Below are 6,685 nucleotides of genomic sequence, written 5' to 3'. Positions count from 1 at the left end.
CCATTTTGTGTTGCCATCACGTAGGCCGATGAATGTGGTCAAACGAATAAAGCGACCTGGCCTTCTCGTACCGGTATACATTAACTAGGTTCTTCTTGACTCTAAGGTGAACTGTAAGGATCTGACTCCTTGACCTGAAACTGACCCTGCTAAGCCAATTTCCTGGTTTGATCGTTGTCTGAGATTGCCAATCAATGTTCAGGACATCGTTAACTTTTAGTTTCTTTACACATGTCTTATCTTGCTCGCTATCTGTCATTGTTTCCTTTCTATGCTTCTTCATTACATGCATTGTGCTTTCAATTATGGGTTTGTCCGGCTTGTGGAGATTGAATTTGGGACATTCCTAATAATTAACTTTGGGTTGGGTTATTGCAAACTGAGTTTTCTGTCATGTGATACTTTGTTTGAAAATGTACCTTATTGGCTAGAATTTTGTGCAGTGGGTGTCCATTTACAATGTGAATATTGGGTATAAAAAGAGATGTTTCGCCTTACAAAATTGAGCAGTCTCCTGAGAATTTACACCGTGATGTATTTCTAGGATCACTGTTACTAGCTGCAGCTAATAAATTTGGTCTTTGACGCCACTCAGAAGTATTCCGTGTCTCTGTATACCAAGACAGGTGAATCCGAAGACTTTGGGCGTGCCCCTGGCGCCGCTGGGTTTAAAACCCGGTTCTTCACACCCATCTCCTGAGAAGAGCCAAGATTGAGGAAGCTGCCTCAGGATGCATTGGTGTGGTGGTGCTGGGAAGAGCTTGCCCGCAGGTAGGCTGGTAGCCTGCCTCGGAAGAATGAGCCTGTGAGAGCCTGGGTGCCGTGCGGGCTGAGGAAATTGCTTAGAGCAGGGGTCTCCAAACCGGTCCTGGAGGGCCGGATCCATGCCAGATTTTTAAAATACCTACATGTATCTCAATGGGGATATACAAAAAATCTGTCATGGATCCGGCCCTCCAGGACCGGTTTGGAGACCCCTGGCTTATAGTGTCCGATATGCCAGTTAGTGTTTATGCTTGTGGTCCTGATGTTAGTTGGATGTCTGTGCAAATGGCTGTGATGGATATAAGGGGATGAGAGTGTTTACTGTGATCAAAGTGCTGCGCATCTATTTTGTGATCTTAGAACATTTACAACAACAGGAGTCTGGGTCAGACAATAAACTTATAAAGTTCCCCCAGAGGAACCATTTCATTTTAACAATTTCAAAATAGTTTTAGTGAGTGAAGCTGCCACCCCACTCAAGAATATATCCACAAGTGTTACAGTGCTTAGATTAAGCACTGGATATCACATTTACAAAAATATGCATATGCATTTTATTTTAATCTATTCTTCATCAACTGCTTACAGATGAAAATTCAGGTAGATTTGAATCGATATGTGGACAAAATCTAGCACATATACACAGAGACTAACAAAACAACACTATCCACAAACATTTAGTAACATAGTATACAAATGGATATAAGTAAACTTTCTGCTCTATGCTTCACCTCTTGTGAGTCATGGCCTCTACCACACTCAACAATGATAATAAATAGCATATTGCACACTGAGTATTTGAATATATATATATATATGTTTTCCCCATTCAATTTCCCTTTGGAAAATTAGACTACTATGGCGAAACAGAATTCCACCAAATTTGGCAGAAAGCGAAATCTTGGTCCAAAAAGCGTGCCTTTTGTTATGTTATGTTATGTTATGTTATTTATTCTTTTGTATAGCGCACGGCTACTCAAAAAGAGTGTCCCGGCGCTTTATTGGAGAAGGAAGGCTGCAACACAATAACATAACACTGATAAAAAAAGGACAGAATGCAAAACAAGAACATACAGGGAAAACAGGCTACTGGGTAAACAACCAGGTTTTAAGGCCTTTTCTAAAAGCAAGGAGGCTGGTAGCTCCCCGCAAAGCAAGCGGCAGAGAGTTCCACAACTGTGGAGCCAGCAATCCAAAAGAGCGGCCTCCCAGGCGAGCTCTCTTCACCCGCGGAACAACCGCCAAAAACAGAGATTCCGACCTCAAAGACCTGGTCGGTTGATAGAAAACCAGCCTCTTTTGAAGATATTTTGCTCCCACCGCGTGAAGAGCTTTATAGGCCAAAGTCAGAGCCTTGAAGGCGATCCGTTTCCGGATAGGAAGCCAGTGCAAAGTTTTCAACAGGCCCGATGCACTGGCCCGTCTATTTAATCCAAAGATAGCTCTCGCAGCAGCGTTCTGCACCACTTGGAGCCGCTGCAGCAGGTACTCTGGTAGGCCCAGGTAAAGAATGTTGGAATAATCCAACCTGGACCCAATCAGAGCCTGCACTGTCAGTTTCCTGTGCTCCTCAGACAACAGGGGAAGGAACCTCCGCAACATCCTAAGGATGCCGAAGCAGGTGCCCGCCACCCCAAGGATCTGGGATTTCAGTGTTAACCCCTTATCCATCTTGACCCCCAGATTCTTGGCGACATGGGAAGAACAAGACGGAGGAAACATATTAATCGGCCACCAGGCCTGCCAGTCTGGCTCTGTGTCACACCCAAAGAAGAGTACCTCGGACTTATCGGAATTGCACTTGAGGCTGTTCAGTTGGAACCATTGGAAAACAGCCCCAAGGCAATCCCGGATACTCTCCTCATCAAAGTCTCCTCCTCTCTTACATGAGAAGAGGAGCTGGGTGTCGTCAGCATAGGATACGATCCGGGCGCCATACGACTCCGCCAACGCCGCCAATGGGGTCATGAAGATGTTAAAGAGGGTCGGGCTCAAAATAGAGCCCTGTGGGACCCCGACTCCTAGAGGCGGCATCACGGCGGAATCTGGCGGCGCCCAGACCGTTTGCCGGCGGCCGGCTAGAAAGGAGGAAAACCAGTCGAGCACCGTCCCCCGCAGACCTATCTCAAAGAGTCTTGCGAGAAGGCCATCATGGGGGACGGTGTCGAATGCCGCCGACAAGTCCAGCATCACCAGCATGGCTTTGCACCCAGAGTCCAGAACCCCTTTGATGGTTTCTGAGACCTCAAGGAGCGCAGTCTCTGTGCTTAAATGGGGACGAAAACCCGACTGGGTGGCATGCAAGATCTCGTTGGTCTCAAGAAAATTGGAAAGCACAACCTGAACGTGCTTTTCCACAATCTTCGTGAAAGCCGGCAGCAGAGAGATGGGCCTATAATTAACCGGGGCCTTCGGGTCTAGGCCAGGTTTTTTAAGCAATGGAATCACCATCGCCTGCTTCCAGGCTTGCGGGACCACTCCCAGACTCAGCGAAAGATTCAACAGCGGGTTTGCCAGAGGATTGATCACCTCCGCAACTTTCGCTAAAAATTTAGCAGGGCATGGGTCGAGGGGCGAACCCGATTTGAGATTGCCCATTATCGCTAAAGAGTCAGGGGCAGAGATCGGTGGAAACACACTCAGCGTCACACCTGGCCAAGCCCGCGGGGGAGAGGTGGTCTCATGGATTAGTCTGGCCAGTGGGCCCAGGCGATGGAAAAGAATCCTGTATGCGTTGGATCTTGCTCGTAAAGAAATCAGCAAGGTCCGAAGCCCAGGTGCCAGATGGTTTTTCGTCCGAGGTGTTAGACCAAGGGGAGATAAATTCTCTCACAATGGAGAAAATCTCCTTGCAGGAGTTGGAAGCGGCTTCTATTCTCCTAGCTAGGTAAGCCTTCTTTTCCAGGCGAATGTCCCGGTGATAGGCCTTGACCACCGTCTTATAGGTCAGCTTGGCTACCGTATCATATTGTGCCCGCCAGGCTCTTTCGGCTACCTTACACTGCTGTCGCGTAGCCGACAGTGCTGCGGTAAACCACGGCGCAGAGACCCGTTTCGGGGTCAGGCGGGGTGTCAATTCCGGGGCAAGATCATTTAGCCTGTCTAGAAGCCATTCTTGCAGGGTCTCCAGATCCCTGTCCAGATCGCCCGAGAGGGGACATGGGTGATCCACCGCAGCCTGGGCCAGCATCTCTGGGGTTACTCGGTGATATGCCCTATGGACACGACCCTGTTGCTGTGCCAAGGCAGCCACCGGTTTAGCTATGCCTTTGATCGTAAATTTGGCTAGCAAGTGGTCTGACCAGAGAACTGGTGTAATCTCAATCTCCTCGAGAGGGGAAGACGAGAATACCTGGTCGAGAGTGTGCCCCTTCTCGTGCGTAGGCTCCTGCACATGAGGGATCAGTCCCAGCGGGGTCATAGCCTCAGAAAGTTTGATGGCCGCAGGGTCGGACGGATCGTCCATCCGAAAGTTAAAATCCCCTGCCACGATACAATGTTCCGCTTTCAGGGCCAGCCCCAACAGCACGGAGTCCAGATCTTCAAAGAACGTGCCGGGTGAACCAGGAGGTCTATACACGAGTAATCCCTTAACAGATTGGTGAGGAGACAGCGTAATAGAAAAAGCGAGGGTCTCCGAGCCTCGGATGTCCTTCACTGGCAGGATCACACAAGGGGTGCCTTTCTTGACCACCAATGCCACTCCACCCCCTCTTCCCTTAGCTCTATCCTTCCTGAAGATGTTATAATCAGGTGGGATTGCCGTGACGACATCAGGGTTGGAGAAATCACCCCACCACGTCTCAGTTAGCATAAGACATAGTGGCTTCACTGTATCTAGGAGCTCGAAAATGTCTTGCGCATGTTTAACCGCTGACCTGGTGTTTAATAGCATGCAGCGGTAACCCACACTAAAGGTGTTATTGTTGGGACGTGGAAGCTGAGTGCGGTCAGGGCGCCCGCCACAGCCCGGGCAGCAGGATTTCCCGCGATGACGCCCGGGAAAGACAGTGCGACAGCCTGTGACCAGGGTGTCGAGAGAGCGAAGTTCCGCAGGGGAATAATGCAGCACCGGTACCCCAGGAGGACACATCCCTGGTGGAGGGAGCCCCACCCGCCGCTCCGCACGCCTCCGGGACGCTGACGGGCGCAGACGGGCAGGACTCTGGCTTGAAATTTTGTATTTTGGTATAAATCTGCTCAGTAGTTTTTGAGAAATGAAGGTTTAAAAAGTATGTGTATATAGAGACCAGGAGCATCCTCCGATCCAAGAGAGGGAAAGATAAGATCTGACTGGCTGCAACCGCATCAACAAATGTGGTGGCCTCCATTTTAGGACTCGGGGACTCAGTCCCCTATTTAAACAAGCATTAACATAGCCAATAGGTCTTGCCTTTGGGACCTTATAAGTGTTTAGTTATCCAGCACAATATCCTTGGTGCAACAACATCAACTGTTGCAAGGGTAAACACTTATAAGGTCCCAAAGGCGAGACCTATTAGCTATTCCAATGCTTGTTACATTTTTGTAACTATGTATTAAGGTGCTGTTGTGAAATTGAATGTTTCTGATAGAGCCTAAGAACAAAGGTTCACAGTGTATAAAGATCATAGGGAAGACAGCATTACTGGAATGTACTACGTTAAAACGTAGGCAATTCTTAGACACCTTAAATGATGTAATTTTCTGCATTTTTCAATGGTGGGAAAAAACGGTAAACAAGAAGTAACCTGAAAAGAACTCAATCATGTGATTAATTTATATATTAGGTTGTTTTGCATTAAAGGGGATGGCAGGCCTTCAAAGGCTGAAGTCTTCATTGCCTACATTTGCTTCGCTTCATTTTTCGTTAACTGACTCTGTGATCCTAATAGAAAAGTTGTGACATCGCAAGTAGAGTTAAGCTTTAAGACATGAAAAGGATATTATTGTTCAAGTGGTGGCGGTGGCATATATCGCACTCTTTCTCAGAACAACATGCAGTGTTTGGTTGTGAAGCGCTATGTGACTAAATTAGTCATTTTAAAACCCTAAAAGTGGCCTGGGTCTCCGGGGAACCCCAGATGAGCACATATGCCCCTGCCCCTGCAGGAGAAAGTCTCTTCTCACTGTAGAGGCTTGGTTGGACTTCTTTGGATTTCCCTTCCATTATCCCATCCGTCTGCTGTCTCCCCAAGTTCCACCGCCTCCTGTTCATGTAGTGCCTCGCAGAGAGGCGCAGCTGCTTCTCGGTGTTCGGAGGATGCCTAGTTTTTTTCGTAGTTGTGGGGTGAGGAGGGTCTAAACAGAAACAGTACAAGTGCTTCATAAACATCCAAAAATGATGTCTCAGCGTGCTGCTTGCGGTAGAGCGAGAAATACCAAATTAACCATGGGCGGAAAATCCGTTTCGCTTGCGGATTTTGCGGATTTTCGGTAAATTCGCAATCCGCGAGATTCGCGAATCTCCCGCAAAATCCGCAAATCCGCGAGCAGCGGATTTTGCTCGCACTGTTCGCACTGTTCTCGTGAGTTCGCGCCCCGCGAATAAGTGCAAAATTGCAGAAATACGATCTTAGCAAAACTGAAAGTAACTACTTACCAGGTTCAAAAGTTCAGGCTCATCATTAGTAGCCATTTCCTGTAGTGCTTCCTGAGGGGCCCCTCCAGAGTTCAGTTGCCTACTTGCAACTATTATGTGACCCTGCTCTGACCCTCAGAATAGTTACACATATGCCACAAAGGTCCTGAATTACAGCTAAGGGAGACAAGCAGGAGCCAGGCTGGAAGTTCAAATCCATTAATCAGCCCCTAATGCATTATTGTCAGTTGGGGCAGGGCAGGTGTTGTAACTAATTTTGCAACAATGAAAGCACTTAGCAAGTGCAAAAGATCACTAATCAGGAAGCACTAAGGAAGCAGGTGCCAGCTAAAAAAATAT

Source organism: Lissotriton vulgaris, chromosome 12 (assembly GCF_964263255.1).
Source record: "Lissotriton vulgaris chromosome 12, aLisVul1.2, whole genome shotgun sequence".
Taxonomy (NCBI): domain Eukaryota; kingdom Metazoa; phylum Chordata; class Amphibia; order Caudata; family Salamandridae; genus Lissotriton; species Lissotriton vulgaris.
Note: the sequence above shows the minus strand (reverse complement) of the source record.